This window comes from Botryllus schlosseri, chromosome 12 (assembly GCF_051294905.1).
Source record: "Botryllus schlosseri isolate E-star chromosome 12, Bs_hap1, whole genome shotgun sequence".
Taxonomy (NCBI): Eukaryota; Metazoa; Chordata; class Ascidiacea; order Stolidobranchia; family Styelidae; genus Botryllus; species Botryllus schlosseri.
In genome coordinates, this window is record NC_137247.1 from 22,444,403 (window position 1) to 22,463,305 (window position 18,903).

Here is an 18,903-nt window from a genome sequence, read left to right on the forward strand (position 1 = left end):
GTTAGACTGCAGGATTACTAAGTGCGCCGAATCATGAGAATGATTCTACCAAATGTATTATCACATGAATTTTTCAGATCGTTCAACAGTCGCTTGTTTTCCTCTTTCAGATCAGATGAAGCAAAGAAATACATAAACGGGTTCACACATTCACAGACGCGGAGGATCCCATGAGGTACCAAGTACACTGTGACCATTACATCCTGGGGTATATTAAATTCATGGTATAAACGAAATATTTTTAACGCCCAATCAGTCGAATACCCAACCACGAAAGTAATTACTATCGCGGCCAGTTGAATTAGGGCTTGTTTTTCTTTCTTTCGTGAAGTAGCGGACGGCGTAACGGTACTAGGCGTGTAGCGACGGCGTAGAAGAAATGCAAGAATCGCGAGACAAAGTGTTATTGTTAGGGCGGTGGGCAGAAGCAGATTCAGTGTATTACTCGATGCCATAAAAATCCCGAACAATGCCCCCATCCCTTTCAAAGTACCGCAGTAATATCGCGTTTCATTGATCTGTCGGTATTCAATGACATTAAAGCCAAGTGTTACGTTTATCAGGAATGACATTATATATGACGTGACAGCGAAAACATAACATTTCGTCGCGCTCATTTGTTTGTAGGATCCAGACTTGCTGGTAATGCTTCGGAATCTGATGAAGCTCAACAGAAATACGTGGTGGGCGGTAATAGACGATGTGGCGACATCAAACGGTATGGTAAGCAGACAAAAAATGTACGACATTCGGTAGTTGTAATTGTTTAAAGTATGATAGATAAAGAACGGGCTATTGACGGCAGAAATGAGATCCGAAATACTTAGTCCCGTTAGGATGACCGTGAAGAATGTTGGCTTCATCCGCAACAGAATTGCGATCATCCATCCGTTAGCAGTGAATCCCACCACAGACAGAAGACCGAAAGTCGACCAAATGCTCATATGCTGTACGGCAGTGAGATAGAGTGGCGCATCGTATTCCGAAAGATTTTCCACCGACTTCCACGAACGCTCAGAAGTCTCCAGAGAGATGTTGTGATCCATTTCGTAGTTGGAAGCTAATAGCTACTCTCAAATTTGATGTGCAGGGTTTAAGAAATCTAGAATATTCAGTCGATATATAAATCTATGTTACTTACGCAAGAGGAATTACTAAAAGCCATCTATATCCTTATAGTACGTTACATTCGATTTTCCTCTTACACTCGCTTTATGTAGATAAGCCACGGGCAGCGTGACTGCTGTGTTGAGTTTTGTATTACGCGTGTTTCATAGCTCGCTGTATAAGTTGACTTTGATTCAAGTCGAAAATGATGATGAGCGATAAATGAATAGTATAGTTGAACTCGTGAGGTATTATTTAAGGCACTGTTATAATGTTTTGCTTACGAATTCTCGCTCAGGATCCGACGTTGCATTTGACAATATTTATGGGTGAACTATTAATATGCCTCGGCTACTCCGATGCATGTCCACTTGCGCTATACTATGTCTGTGTCCAGTGATTATGATTTTCGTTTACACTTACACTTATAACACAAAAAACGTTTTCAAAAAAAACTTCTCTTTTATCGATTTAAATTTTGTAAAGCAGAACATAAATTTTGGATAGGTTGTGAATCACCTTCATGAGTTTTGTCGTCATATGAAGCCGGAAACATGGTTCCAGCATTGTATTACCATGCCGCAATTCAATGCTGTTTATTCCCAATCTACCTTTTAACATTACCTATTTCACCATGCGCTTTTTAGTCCTGCTTGATGTGCTCTGTCACAGCTCGCAAATAGCTGCATCTGCTCGTATTGGTGTCGACATTTAATGCTTTTCCTCAACTGCTAACAGAAAGAGCATAGCGACTACCGCACCTATACTTTGCAAATGACAGTGTTGGATCTATCGAGATTTTCGTGGCGAAACATTCTGCTCACTCTTAAATAGGGAGTATTCACTATCGTTTTCTAAAGTGCAGGTAATTGTACTCTTTAGATTGCCCGAACACCGATTTTACCCCGTCTATCAATTACTTACTTTATTCGGAGCGTATAATTTGGACTAGTGGCGTCTGAAGCCAACATTGGATCATGCAATTGGTCTGGATCAAACGCCGCAATTGCTCGGTGAATCAGCAATTTAATTTGGGTTTGGGATCTATTCAGGATATTTAAGGATTAATTCGGGATTCAAGGTAGGGGCTAATGCAGGGGTGGCCAATATTTTCGGCCTAAGGGTCACATGAGATATACGAACTGTTCCGCGAGCCACTTGAATGTCGATAAACTTTTGTGAGTCATCCGATAGAAGCGAACCGGATGAAGTAACGGTGAAAACAATAATTGTCTTAATACGCGTCAAAATCGATAGCATGTATATGTAATGAAAACTCAGTGTGTATTGATGTCCTAGCCACGCCAAGCGCGGAAAATTTTCAAAGTTAATGATTGAATCCCGCCAATAATATTGTTACTTGTATATATTGCGGGTCGGCTCTGCATGCCGCTGGGCTCCATTGGCAAGAACAGGGTTATTCGGCGCTTGGACATATCAATATCGATTAATATCAATATCAATTTGTGAAAAGATTTCATCGCCGACGTTATTTCTGCAAGTGCAGACGCGCAGTCGCATGTTGGACGACACGTCAACTCATAATTGCGAAAATAGTTGGACTAAATTCTGTGAACTGGTGGTATATTTTATTTCTTTTATTTTCTAGAACATAAAATTGAGTGACAATAAATTGTGATAAGGGCTCAGAAAAATTTCAAGTCAAACAACTCAGCCACTACGAAATAATATACTTTAGGGCAGACCTGGGTGTGCGGCCCGCGGAGCTATTCTGTGCGGCATGCAGAGTTTTTTAATGTTTCTGCGTGGACTAAAACCATAGGCTGTATAAACTGAACCGAAATTTCGTTTACTTACGATCTTGTTCATTAATACGCATACGTCGGTTGGTATGGATTTTTATTTGTGCCCGGCTACTGTGGCCTTGTGCACCAGACCGAAAGTTTGATTGAAACAAGACTTACAAAATATTCGATTCGACAAGAGTGCGAATTCTATAATAGGCGTTGCAGTGAAAGGGCTGGTAAGAATTTCTGATAATACAATGTTAACGCCATGGTTCCTTGCAGCTTCGGTGATATATTGTCTATTAGTTGAGTATCTCGGACATATTAGTAGGAAATGTTCCACTGATTCAGGCTGTACGCACAGTTCACACAATCCATTGTCATGGCATCCGATCCTGTGCAAATGTTCGTTCAGCCCGCAATGGCCAGTTTGGAGTCGGATCAAGATCGACGACTCACGTCGTGAGAGGCAAGCAATTCCGCGAAGTTCTGCATTAGTGCGTATGAGACCTTGGTATTGCGATTCTTCGTTGACTAGTTCAGACTTTCATTTATTCCAGCAATAGTCTGGGTCTGTGCGATGTCATGACTTTCGTCTGAGGCTGCGGATTTTGCGAGCTGATCTGCCTGTTCGTTTCGACCAACGGCCCTGTGTCTTTGAATCCAGATAAAGGTGACTCGTATTGAACGCTCAGAAAGGCTCCTGCAAAGCATAATTATATCGGATACAATCTGATTATCACGTTGTTGACATTGTCAACCGAGAACCTGCCCCACATCTAAATTTCGTTTTCGATCCACCAGTAAACATTTGTATATAATAGCCGTGTATAGACAGAATATAGTGGTTGGATTCAAACCTGATTACACCATGGTGTTGTATATTGGATATTATCGATTGCAAGTGCCTATCAACGGTGTAACATGGTTGTTCATTCCATGTAGCGTCGGGTAAGGACTATATTCTGCTATTTTCAAGTCTTGTATGCCCTCATTCAATCTTGTGAGCATATTAAAAGTTTCGAATCGAAATGAGTGTGGAAATATTTCATGCCAACTCTGCTCTGTTAGTGGTGTACAACTGTACATGGGTGGTTTTCGATTGCCATGATGTGGCAGCGATATAGTTGAGGCAGGCTTGCAGATGTCGCAAGTGTATAGGCAGTTCATGACACGAGTGCTGTAATGCACACGATGGTGCACTCGACATTACACCACTGCATGTTCTCAGCGCTTTGTTCTGAAGCAACTGTAGCACTTTCTATACGTATTTTGGTGAGAATAAATACGCCTCAATACCATATTCCATAACTAATCTTATAAAAGTTTTGTATACGATCATAAGGCAAGACTTCGAGGCACCCCACGTAGTACCAGCCAATGCCCGTAATACATTGAGCCCAGGGCCGTAACTGCCGCACCCAAACCCCCCAATTTGGTGGGGAGGGGGGCGAGCTCGAAGGAGCCCAAAATTGTTCGGGGAATTAGCATAAATTATAGAGTATTTTTTGAAATTTATGCAACTTTTTCACACGCTGCGCAATCTTGGATTGCATCATACGTCGGTTGATCAAGAGAATAGCAGACATTGGGACGTCTATATGACAATCTAGTTTTCAAATACACACTGTCTTTCTGATCTACGCCGAGTAATGAACTGCCTCGGAAGTGACATTCCAATTTAAAATCAAACAACAATGCTTCGATATCCACGTCCAAATTGATAAGGCGTACGCCGTACGCTGTACGGTCATTACCGAGAATGGACACCGCCGAGAATGGACATTACCGAGAATGGACACAGAGAATGGACATTGCCGAGAATTGACACCACAGAGAATGGACATTACCGAGAATGTAATGTATGCAATGCAGGCATGCTATGCATATGTACAGGTCGTGTGCATGTGCATCGCGGCTTTGCCCATTCTGTGTCGATTCTCAGATATAATTTCTCGACAACGTCTGTCTCAGTAAGTTAGATTCCTGGCATCGGCCATTCTCGGTAATGTCCATTCCTGTTAACGGCTTTCTCGGTATTGGTATAGAACCAACTGATAAGTAGCTTTCTATAGTACTGCAGTTGAAATGTAGGCGTGTAGTGTAACGTTTATGTTACCGCCGAATTGAGAAGTCGAACAATATTTCGATTTTAGGAATCAGTGCAATAGGTAGTCAATATTAGATTAATATCAGTTATTATAAATTCTGAACTATTTACGATGAATTCCGCTATCGCAGGAGGATTAGTAGCCTACGAGTTTTTACAGAGAAAATATGGCGCCAACGACGAATCCAATGTAGTGAGTTCGAATTACTACTACAATGAGTTTATCACCCTATGGGGAGCCCAAGACCGACGTTTTTATTGGGGAGGGGGGCTGACGAAGTGCTGTTACGGGCCTGATTGAGCCGTCTTGAACACTTTGCGACGACCATACGCGAATGCGGACAATAGTTAGGTTTTGCATCAAATATAATCTCTAAATATTTAAACTCTCGTTCTAAGCGCAATTCGACCTGTCCAATAAGTAAATTGATATTAGGGTACATGCGCTTCCTCGTGAACAACACACCGGCCGACTTTTTAGCGTTTATTTTGAATCCCCATTAGCGGCTCCACTCCTGGATGGAGTTGAGCGATGCCTGCACGTTTCAGGCTATATCACAAGCGTTTAGTCCGATATCCCAAATGCAGACGTCATCTGCAAATATTCTGATGTTAGTCGAAAGGTCATTGATCATGATTGCAAACAAAGTCGGAGACAACACACTTCCTTGTGGAATACCATTATCGAGCGCAAACGAGTTGGATAAGGTGTTACCGAGACGAATCTGAAAAGTTCAATTGCTAATGAATTAATGCACCCACCGCAGTATGTTTCCTGTGAAGCCAATTTTCCACAGTTTAAGTACGAGGCCGTCTCTCCAGATAATGTCGTAGGCCTTTCAAAGTCTAATAACACCGCTAAAATGAATCTTTTATTGATTAACGATTTATAGATATACCGTCGTGTAGTGACATTATGCAATCTCGAGTAGACTATTTGCGTGGGAAGCCGCATTGACGTGGGTGCAATATTCTATTCCGTTCAAGCCACCAAGTTAGTATGTTATTTATCAACCTTTCCATTGTCTTACATATGTTGCTCGTCAGAGAAATTGGTCTACGAGAAGAGGGATTATTCGCGGGTTTGCTACCTTTTAGAATAGGCACAATGATTGAATGCCGCCAAGATGATGGGCACTGGCCCGAAACCCACAAATTATTGATAGAATTCAAAAGTTTTAGGAGGCTCTATTCACTGAGGTTTAGAAGTATTACGGAGCAAACTCCATCAATGCCTGGCGCAGTAATTTTCCTAACATCAGACAATTCTGAGCGCTTGAATGGTAGGTTCAAAATGTCATCGCTCGGAATTCCGGCCAGGACTGCGGAAATGGAGTCGCTGCAGAAATCGGAGCGGTGTTGGCTTTGACCAGGGATATCTAGAACTCCGGGATGTGTGACTCGTTTTTTAGGCGGACAAGAGTAGGGTCACTTCGGAAACAATGATAGCATAATTTACTGTCGGGAATCACTGTGAAGGATTCTGTTCCTACCGATCCCACTATCCCGACTTTTCACACGACTTTTATTGGTCACCATAGAAACCGTGACGTCACTCTGACATCACAATATGTACCTAAGATTTCTCCCTTTTTACCATATGAAACTGATACACAAGATATAGCGCAGATGCCAACAAAAATTATTTATTACCAACTAATGTATGTTAATCGAGGCACGTTACAAAGCAGATGTAACCAAAAATTACCAATTGATAACAAATGTATGTTGATCAAGGCAAGATACAGCGCAGATAAATCAAAATCCCTAACGAAGTATTGATTTTTAATAAAGGCAAGATACCAAGCAGTTACATACAATGAAATACTAACTGAGAGCAAATGTATGTTCAAGTCAAGGCGAGTTACAGAGCAATTAAAACCAACATAACTAACCAAGTAATACCTTTTCATCAAGGCAAGATAGAGAGCAGTTATAGGCCTACCCAAGGAATTACTAACTAATATCAAATATATGTTAATCAGGGCAAGATACAGAGCAGTTGAAACCAAAATCACCAACAAACAAATGCGTTACCACATTCAACAGTAGTGAGATTCCAAAGAAAGGTTGATTTCAATATTTCGCGAATCGCAGATACAAACACACTTCTTGAATTGTGACAAGCTATGAATTTTTTCATGATATCGTTGTTGGTGGCTAGAGCTGTGTAATATTGCACAGCAAGGGTTGTCACAAAGTAGCAGTATTCAGATGGTTCTGAGAGACCACCTCGATTCGCCATCTGCAACACTGATTTGTACTGCTCTGGTACAGAATTAACAAGTAAATCACTGCATTTGTCACAATGTCTTCGCCTGATAATGGACCTTATGATATAGCCGCTTACATAAAGGGAAACAGCCGCATGGCTGTCAGTCACCTCATTAATGGCAAAATTACTCAAAAATTCAACCAACCATAAAAACTGTGAAGAAGGTGGTGAACCATCCTCATCCGAATTTTCGTGATCAGATTGACCAAGACTCGATGCGGTGCACAATACTTTCTGCTGAAGCAAACTTGAGCAGCGGATTTTCTTTTCTGCCGATAGCAACTGTTTCACCGACATGAGAAAGTTGCTACCATTTGACTGGCGGTACATTCCAAATCTTGCTTCGATCGGATCAGACATCAGCTTTCCAGAGAATGTATTCAATACCATAACGGCCTTTCAAATAATTTGTGAGCTCAACTATGGCACCCATCGTCTGTATACATGCCATAAATGTTTCTCGAGACAATCCAATATTTCCCGATGCTTGCCATTCTTTAAAAATAATGATTGCCTCTTTCAAGTATGCAATGCCCTGATTGTCTACTGATGTCTGCAGGGGTGTAAAAAATGGATTTCGCTTCCTCTGGGCTTTGCTGGGTGATTTCACTGACATTATACTCCAAATGTTCCGCACGAATTCAACATAACAGGCGGTTTCACTGAATTCTGGATGCATTCCACTATAGTGATTCAAGCCTCGAATAGTGGACTCACTGAAAACACTTAAAGCATGCTGAGGTGACGTACGAGCAATATTACTCGGATTCAATGAAACCTTTTTCAACTCATGGGCTATCTTCAAGGTCTTTTCCTCTTCAAGGGCGTACAGTTTCTTGATGTGCTCGAAGTCCGCAGTACAGGACATGCCAAGTATGGCTTCATGTCCAACCACTGGGGGACACATAACTCCTTTGTTCAAAAAATTATTGAATAAATTTTTGAAATTGTGTGTGAAATCGAACATCAAGAAGAGCCGTTCTCCAGCTCGTTGAGGATGGTCGATGCTGTATACCATTTTACCACCACTCAAATTGGTATAAAGTTTCCTGTTGCAAACATGATTGTCAGTTGAAACTGCTACCACGAACAGAAGTTCATTTATTGCATCCATCACTTTATTGAACCATGTTTGGAGTACTGAGGCATTAAGTATGTCAACAGGAATAAGGCATACAACATCCTTGTATTTCCCAAACATTGATTTAACCATAAATGCAAGCACTGTTTTTGCACGATTGCCGTCTTGCGTTAATCCCACAAATTTGCCATTTGTATACTCCACTCTTTAGGCAGTATAAACTTCATCCACCATCAGTGTGACGATTCGGTCGCGTGCAGTCAAGCTATCTGTTCTCTGCTTCAGGTAATCCATATTCATCACTTCAGTTTCTACAGTCAATCCTCAGAGAGTTTATACAGATGACGAATTGATGGAAGAATAAATAGGTCAAGTAATTTTTTGTATAGTGCGGGACTCGTTAACTTCCACAAAAATGCAGTCATCAACATATTTGCTGAATACCGACGACCATTCTTCGTAGTCTGCAATAGACTCAGTTGTTCAATAATGAACTTCACAAGACCAATTCTTGATTCTTCCTTCCCAGTAGCATTATGTGGTGCGATATAGTTTTCGAGGAAGGATATTGCTATTTGCAAGTGAGTATGATCTTGATCACCTTCAACATGCTCCTCACTCACACATTTGCATAGTGCAAGAATATTCGTCAGCTGACTATAAGTTTCCAAATGCTCACTGCCCAAAATGTGTTTGTACACTTCATGTGACAAAAGACCAGAACAGACAAATGGCTTTACTGTCAAATCATGCGTTACAATAACAGATGCCAAAAGCTTAGGGGCTACTGTCTGCGACTCAGAATGAGACTTGATGTAGTGGAACAGCATACCATCATCTGTTTTGAGACAAATATATCCACATAGCACCGTTATATCCTGCAGCTTTCTTTCTAAAGCTATGAAGTTCTCGATGCTATCTTTCTTCATAAAATCAAAGTTGCGGCGTTCAATAGCTGAATTTTCTCTCGCCAGACGAGCTGACGAGCCAGTGTTTTGGCTTCGCGGGGATGGATTGATTCTACTCAAATATCTTGGTAATGTGGGAAATATGTGTGGAACAGCATTCGGTTTCAGTTTCGGCCTTGTTAAATCCAATGATTCACGCTTGCGAACCCGCCGTCCTTTCTGGTCAATGGTACTCGTGATAAAACTGTCCCGTGTAAAATGTTCTGATCAAACCCTGTGGCTTACTGAAACTATCCAGTTCTGCCTCGGTATAGCCCTGATCCACTTTTCCTTCAATTTCTCACCATGAGGAAACTTAAACAGCTGAGTAGATGCAGCAGTAGCAGTCTTTCTATTAGCCTTGTACCCAGTACGGCATCCAGGAATACAGCATGTGTAACCCATGCTAATTATCTCTGATAAACCTGATAATAGTCTAAGTAGTCACTGAATCAATTATATGAGGAAATATGGGTCACCACTGCTAAAAACAAAATCAACTGAAATCGCAAAACAAACATGACACTGAAAACTAATACCGGTACTATACCAATGCTAAACTCCTGCATGGTAACTGCTTCTGCTGTCACATTGGAATATGAATAACTCATCGACCATCACTTACTACATATTGTTCTCTATAGTTAATATTAACTTGAATACAGGTGAATCTCGACAAACTGACTCGTAAAAGACACAAACTAACATCTGTTATGCGAGAACCATCCGACATGACAATGTGTTGAAACTAATACCGGTACAACCGATGCCGAACTGTACGGTAATTTCTTCTGCTGGCGCATTAGAATATGAACATCTGATCAACCGTCACTTATATTATAGCTCCTCAGTCCTCATGATTGATAATAATTTATACATCGTAAAACTAACTCGTAAAAGACGTAAAGAAGCAGCATCAGTAGTTATATAGATCGGTCGCATGCGGCCATTGGTTCTTATGGGCGGGGTGGTGACTCGTATTGAAAACCCGGGGTGGTGACTCGTACTTTCAGACCCCCCTCTCGGCCGTGATTCGTAATGGGTTCTTATGGATGCGGTCATGATTCGTACTTTCGGGTATAGGCGGCGGCGGTGACTCGTATTGAAAACTCGGGGTCGTGATTCGTACTTTCGGGTATAGGCGGCGGCGGTGACTCGTATTGAAAACTCGTGGTCGTGATTCGTACTATTCTTACGCGGTTTCTGGTGACTCGCCATGTGTTCTTCTGGGTGCGGTCGCATGCGGCTATTGCGTCTTATGACGAGGGTTGCGAGCGGCTATTGATGCTAACACGAAACCCGGGGTGGCAAGCGGCTCTTTTGTCTTATGGCGGGGGTGGCAAGCGGCTATTGCGGTCGCACGGTAACCCTTTTCAGCATAGGGATCGGTCGCACGCAGCTTCGTTGTCGGCATGTCGTACTTTCGGGTATAGGCTGCGGGTGGAATGTCGTACTTTCAACAAAAAAGGCGTGAAAATAGTTTGCTAAATCTAGGAATCAGTCGCATAGTAATGTTTGGGCAATTAGATTACCACAGTGCCGGCGTAGACGACGATACGAATATCAACAATAGCCGCGTTCACAAACTAACACTTCAAATAGGTGTGAAATAGTTTGCAAAACCCCGCGATCGCTGACAAGATAATGTCTCGGACATAACCATCTTTCGCGGCTTCGTGTTACAGACATATCGATTGCTCACGCGGTGAAATTTTCGTAAGCAGTTTGTCACAGAACTTGATTTCACTCGTAAGATTTAATAAGTAACGAATAACAGACCGCCAGTGTCGGTAACTTGAATAGCGACAAATTGTCACTTATTCCTACTCTAACCCTAATCCTTTGTGAAGTGTACGCTTATTCAAAAAGGTGCGAAATAATTCTAAAATCCCGCGATCGCTCACAAGATAACACCTAAGACATAACCATCGCTCGCGACTTGATTTTACATACATTTCAATCACTCACAGGGTATCATTTTGGTAATTAGTTTGTCGCAGAGCTGGATTTCACTGGTAAGATTTATCATGTAACGAATAACAGAACCGTCGCAAACGGTGATTCGAATACCGACAAATTCTCACTTATTTCTGATCCAACCCTAATCCTCTGTGAAGTTGACGCTTATTCAAAAAGGTATGAAATAATTGTAAAATCCTACGTCGCTGACACGATAATGCATCAGACGTAGCGGTCTAGTTATAGTACGGTGTCGGAATCCATTCGCGACATGTTCTATAGGTAAATTCAGATAATCAAGAATGAGGTATTTGGACTTTGACATAAGTCTGAATTGAAATAGATTGACAAACATGACTACCAACTTTCCCGCAGTCCCATTTCGATATTATCTGCACATTGATTTGAAACAAGTAATGAAACATTGCAACTCTATTCGCGATTCCGCTTTCCGTTTGTCAAAGAGATATTTTAACATCTTACCATACTCAAAAGAATTATTCACAACATTAACAAGTGTTCAAAATATAGTTTTCACTTACTTGATTATATCACAACAACTCACAAACTTGAATTAATTCGTCTGGTTGTATTCATATGACCGATAATTTTTATTCAATTGTAAAGGTCGTTACTATTCTGAAGACAAATATTTACTAGTCGGCGCATATACGACTTGACATGAACATATTATATTTTGAGTATATGAGATTTGAATGACTGAATAATAACTGAGAATTAAATTATCACAAGTGAATCCGTATATTACAGCGTAAAAGATATTGGAATGTCAGCAACTCTGTACGGTCATAGTTACTACCACTAATTTACCCGACCAATTCGTCATGATCATTCCTGAAATCAACACAAACATGACCACTGACTTGAGTTAACCACAAAACAACATCAAGTTTTAAATCCACTTGTAGCTTACGGATAATTTGAATGCTAGTTATGTTTTGTTGTAATTGAGTGTATGGAAATAGTATTACGTCTCGGCATCTTACCATCTTACCATATTCAAAGAGTCAACCACAAAAAACATTGTCAAGTAAATCCGTTACCCGACCAACTCAAACAGTATCAGTATGAAAAACAACCAAGCATACACGAGTCCATACAATCATTAAAACCTAAAATCCATAACAAGTTCGGTTGTACTCATATCCCTACGACGCATCATTTTTATCCAACTTTAAAACTCGTTACTATTCTGTAAGAGGAAGAGGAATTACTACGCGGTATATTCTGCAAGACAAACTAATTACTACTCGGTATATTTTGTAAGGCAAAAGTAATTACTCTTCGGTACAGGGGACTTGAGCTTAACATAATATGTTTGAGTATACGAGATTTGAAAGGTCGAGCAACGTAGTTAAGAATTCATTTCTTATACGATCAAACGCCGGTGTTACATTGAAAGTTATCATGCTGTAAACATAAGGATTGACACATTGATTTGACATATGTAATAGTTGATCATGACTTGATTATTAAATTATTCGCGTTAATTAGACCCGGTGTTGTGGTAAAGGTTATTATGACAGCAACAAACTTTTCCCTACCGTGGTTATTAACATATTGATTTGTAAGACTATACTTGTCTGAAATGTTCTTGATTTGAAAGATATTCCGTGTTGGTACAAATCACTCTGCGTATTACGGATATCAGAAAATATTTTTACAAATGTAGTTGTTTCGAGTAACCAAGACTAAAGATGCAACAATTTCGTTATTCAAACATTGAACACCCGATGCAAAATGCTTTATTGGTCAAATTCGCAACGGGTAATTGAAACGACTAAGTGTAGAGTCAGTATATCACAATGGCACGTCGTTACTATTGAATCCAGCAATTGATACGATTTATTGTCGGGATTTGTGACAGCGCATTGAAACATACACAACTTACAGAGTGTGAAAATATCACTTTGGGTATCGAGTACCATTTGAAGCGTGCGATCAATACATAATTCCGTTCGCACTCTCTAAGGCGTTGTGAAGTCTACAGATTTACACTTCAAGGCTTTGATCAACACAGAAGCAATTTGGAATATCTTTACTGGACGCATCCTATTCTACTAGACTTGAGTAATATACAAAACTCGTAGCATTAACAAAATCGCAATAGGCGCTACACCGAAATCTACAAAATGTGTTTGTATTGTTACTCAAAGTAGTGATCATAAATTATCATTTGAATAAGTAATTGTAATCATAAAACCAAACTTGCGAAAGTCATTACCATAACAAAAGAATATTGTAGGTTGCTTGTTAAATGTATGCCGGAAATATTTGTGGAACGCTCACGACCAAAGAAATTGGAAATTTTCCCATTGTCATTCGTCAAAGTAAATGTCGTCACAATACTCAATCACTAAAAAAACGATATACTTGTATGTGATTGAATCACCGGTAATTAACTAGCTGAATCAAACCCCTAAGAAATTTCACTCACTCATTGGATATGAAACAGCGTCGCTTAAGCGGCGTAGATCGTTTTTCTAAATTCAAATCATACCTGACCAACAGAAAACAATTTTCCCTCACCCGGTAATGAAACCAAGTGGTGGGCCTTCGTTTCAATATTTTGTGTAAAATACTTTGCAATAAACACACTGGAGTGGTTGAGCTTTACATCATCAAGCTGTCTTCTGTAAATCGAGATCGCATCTGACTTGTAACTGTATCGTTTACCTAACCGAGTTGTATGCACAGTTTGATATTTTTGTCATTTAGTGATTGCTGAACATACCAAACGATACACATTCACTTCCGAAATACTGCGTTGATCTCAATTCCCATTGTCGTGATAATCGAAGTACATTTGTTTCGAATTCGTAACAGCCGACTATGACACGATAAATTTCGAAAAGTTATGCTTAGAAGATTGGTTGCATATCGCGAAAAATAACATACTACTCATATTGATACTGTTAATCGGTATTTTCACGCGAGTCGATTTTCAAACGAGTAAAATTTATTACATGAGTTGTTCCGCTTACTATATTTAAATGTAAACTCACCCATCTTTCAACAACAAACAATGATAAAAAAAAGTACGCAATCAAACACAACACTTTGTACGACACTAATTATTGTTCCACACATCTCATTTCATACTAAGTGTATACGAAAGATATTCATGACACATGAAAATATTCGCTCATGCTACGAACATACGCAATGATTGGTGACGCTTTCAAACTGTTTCGATATCACAAGAACTTTATTGTCTGAATGGGTGTTCATGTATCTTAATAATCAAATAGTTCAACACAGAACTAGTACGAACAGAAACATCAGAGTTGTTTACACAAAAGTTTGTATGTGTACAGTATGCGAACACCATGTGTAAGTCCAGCACAATTGCGGTATCCATCCGAGTTTAGTTAACACAAATTTATTACAACGGAGCCACGTAAACTTTCGTGAAAGAAAAGCATACTCACTTCCAGAGGGTAATGTCAACGCCATAGCAGTACTCCAACAACAAAGTACATATGTTTTCTAGTCACGGTCCTTACATCTTTCACATAGATCAAACTACTTTGCTAACGAAAAGTGCTGAGTCATCACATGATTACCCTCACAACAAAACAGCTAGAAGATATTATCATACAAAAATATTCCTAACCCTTTGCGCCCCAGTGACAAATCATACAACAAACATTTTTTGTGAGTCGAATTGTTGTTCAGTGTCAAGTCTACCTGTTGAAACGTACATTAAAACAACACAGTCACAATTCAATTAAAACCACAAATCTATTTTCATTTCGTCACAAACTGTCACATACAGAAAAATAAATTTTCTTTCCCCAACACATACTTGTAACCAATCGCTTTCATTAAACACTCAACTCCATAAAAGTATTTACTCTCTACAACATAGACATTCCGATGTAGTCAAGAAATATTTTTATTATTCAAAATCATCGACTTCTGTTTACGGCGTTAGTGTGTGCATGTCATACATGTGGGGCCCGTATTGAAATGGACACGACACGACTGAATGTAAGGAGATAGAAGTCTATCGCATGGATCGAGACCGAACAAGTTAGTTAATGTATTCACGGTCATGATTGTGTTTGTCATATACGAATGATAGGGTTACTGTCAAATCTACATACAACAACCTTCTGGCACTCATAATAACAATTTCATTCTCCCCCATAATAACAATTTCATTCTCCCCCTTCGTAATTGCATACTCACGACAAGTATATTGTACAACTCGACAGCTACGTTTAACAATACCAACGACACTAAACATACGATACCTACCCAAGTAAAATTACCATTTTCACCTGGAGGTCAGGCGTTACCAGAGTAAAAAATACCATTGTCCTTTGGAGATTTATCGTTTACTCAGAGTAGCAATACATTTTCACTTGAGGGTCTATCGTTTCCTAGAGTAACAAACCTTTTTCACTTGGAAATATATTTTTTCACCAGGTAACAAACCTTTTTCACTTGGAAATATATTTTTTCCCTGAACAACAAACCTTTTTCACTTGGAAATATATTTTTTCTCTGGGTAACAAACCTTTTTCACTTGGAAATATATTTTTTCCCTGAGCAACAAACCATTTTCACTTGGTGGGTCGTCGTTTACCTGAGTAAAAATATAATTTTCCTTTGGAGATCCGGCGTTTACCCAGTGTAACAAACCATTTTCACTTGGAAAAATACTTTTACCTAGAGTAACTAATCATTTTCTTTTGGAAATATATTTTCTCCTGGGTAACAAACCCTTTTCGTTTGGAAAACTATCATTTACCTGAGTACCAATACCGTTTTCACTTGGAAATTTAGCTTTTCACTGGGTAACAATACCATTTTCGTTTTGAAAACTGACCACCACACCGGATAATTTGATATTTTTGTATATTGTTACAACGGATAGTGACAAAATATACACCAACAACGACCCCGATACATTTGTCTAATCAAATATTCACTTGCTCTGATGCATCCCATCAAAATCATCGGTTACTCGCATGCAATAACAATGTGCTGTTGTACATCGACATGTATGTTTTCGGAATTGGCGAATAAATGGGTTTCCGATATGTCCGCGATGTCCGGGTTCGCGCTTTGGATTTTCCAGAGTCAAAATGTCTGAATAAAACACCTCCTCGACTTTGGTAACTGGTTGGTACACGGATAATGATGTTCGGAAAACGGATGAATTTATGTTCCCCATCGCGCTAACAACTCTGGGTTACTTGCGGGTTTCCTCAGGTCTGTTTACTATGTTGTGTCTTTACTGGTCAATACATGACGCTCCAGTCAGCTGAAACCGGATCACTAATATGAGAAAGTATGTGGACCGGATCAGGATATTCACTCATGAACCAACGACCAATATTCAAGTAAACATGTTACAGACCGTGTTTTGTCTCCATGAAAAATACCAATGCATACACCATCACATCAAGTACGTCACGATTGTTCATACATACCAAGTATTCGCGTAAACGAGGTGTACATACAATGTGTCGGTGTACAAACATCAAGGAAAACAAATTCATGTTCTCAAGTCTCATCATGCGACGACTCTGGAGGCGGTTCATACTAAGATCGTGTTACGTCCAAATATAGCTGCTTGTCTGTCCCCAAGTCATTTATGCCCACATTGAATGTACAGAGTCGTCGCATGATGAGACTTGAGAACATGAATTTGTTTTCCATGATGTTTGTACACCGACACATTGTATGTACACCTCGTTTACGCGAATACTTGGTATGTATGAACAATCGTGACGTACTTGATGTGATGGTGTATGCATTGGTATTTTTCATGGAGACAAAACACGGTCTGTAACATGTTTACTTGAATATTGGTCGTTGGTTCATGAGTGAATATCCTGATCCAGTCCACATACTTTCTCATATTAGTGATCCGGTTTCAGCTGACTGGAGCGTCATGTATTGACCAGTAAAGACACAACATAGTAAACAGACCTGAGGAAACCCGCAAGTAACCCAGAGTTGTTAGCGCGATGGGGAACATAAATTCATCCGTTTTCCGAACATCATTATCCGTGTACCAACCAGTTACCAAAGTCGAGGAGGTGTTTTATTCAGACATTTTGACTCTGGAAAATCCAAAGCGCGAACCCGGACATCGCGGACATATCGGAAACCCATTTATTCGCCAATTCCGAAAACATACATGTCGATGTACAACAGCACATTGTTATTGCATGCGAGTAACCGATGATTTTGATGGGATGCATCAGAGCAAGTGAATATTTGATTAGACAAGTGTATCGGGGTCGTTGTTGGTGTATATTTTGTCACTATCCGTTGTAACAATATACAAAAATATCAAATTATCCGGTGTGGTGGTCAGTTTTCAAAACGAAAATGGTATTGTTACCCAGGGAAAAGCTAAATTTCCAAGTGAAAACGGTATTGGTACTCAGGTAAATGATAGTTTTCCAAACGAAAAGGGTTTGTTACCCAGGAGAAAATATATTTCCAAAAGAAAATGATTAGTTACTCTAGGTAAAAGTATTTTTCCAAGTGAAAATGGTTTGTTACACTGGGTAAACGCCGGATCTCCAAAGGAAAATTATATTTTTACTCAGGTAAACGACGACCCACCAAGTGAAAATGGTTTGTTGCTCAGGGAAAAAATATATTTCCAAGTGAAAAAGGTTTGTTACCCAGAGAAAAAATATATTTCCAAGTGAAAAAGGTTTGTTGTTCAGGGAAAAAATATATTTCCAAGTGAAAAAGGTTTGTTACCTGGTGAAAAAATATATTTCCAAGTGAAAAAGGTTTGTTACTCTAGGAAACGATAGACCCTCAAGTGAAAATGTATTGCTACTCTGAGTAAACGATAAATCTCCAAAGGACAATGGTATTTTTTACTCTGGTAACGCCTGACCTCCAGGTGAAAATGGTAATTTTACTTGGGTAGGTATCGTATGTTTAGTGTCGTTGGTATTGTTAAACGTAGCTGTCGAGTTGTACAATATACTTGTCGTGAGTATGCAATTACGAAGGGGGAGAATGAAATTGTTATTATGGGGGAGAATGAAATTGTTATTATGAGTGCCAGAAGGTTGTTGTATGTAGATTTGACAGTAACCCTATCATTCGTATATGACAAACACAATCATGACCGTGAATACATTAACTAACTTGTTCGGTCTCGATCCATGCGATAGACTTCTATCTCCTTACATTCAGTCGTGTCGTGTCCATTTCAATACGGGCCCCACATGTATGACATGCACACACTAACGCCGTAAACAGAAGTCGATGATTTTGAATAATAAAAATATTTCTTGACTACATCGGAATGTCTATGTTGTAGAGAGTAAATACTTTTATGGAGTTGAGTGTTTAATGAAAGCGATTGGTTACAAGTATGTGTTGGGGAAAGAAAATTTATTTTTCTGTATGTGACAGTTTGTGACGAAATGAAAATAGATTTGTGGTTTTAATTGAATTGTGACTGTGTTGTTTTAATGTACGTTTCAACAGGTAGACTTGACACTGAACAACAATTCGACTCACAAAAAATGTTTGTTGTATGATTTGTCACTGGGGCGCAAAGGGTTAGGAATATTTTTGTATGATAATATCTTCTAGCTGTTTTGTTGTGAGGGTAATCATGTGATGACTCAGCACTTTTCGTTAGCAAAGTAGTTTGATCTATG

General features: G+C 39.6%; 2 long non-coding RNA genes across 3 annotated transcripts in view; both read left to right on the forward strand.

Moving 5' to 3' along the window:
• LOC145452464 (uncharacterized) overlaps positions 1 to 18,903 on the forward strand; it is a 258,146-nt gene that overhangs the window by 42,465 nt on the left and 196,778 nt on the right. The gene's annotated exons all lie outside the window — the stretch shown is intronic.
• On the forward strand, positions 596 to 4,575 carry LOC145452852 (uncharacterized). The gene is made up of 2 exons (XR_013919560.1): positions 596 to 3,352; positions 3,416 to 4,575. It is a non-coding gene; the product is annotated as an uncharacterized LOC145452852 (long non-coding RNA).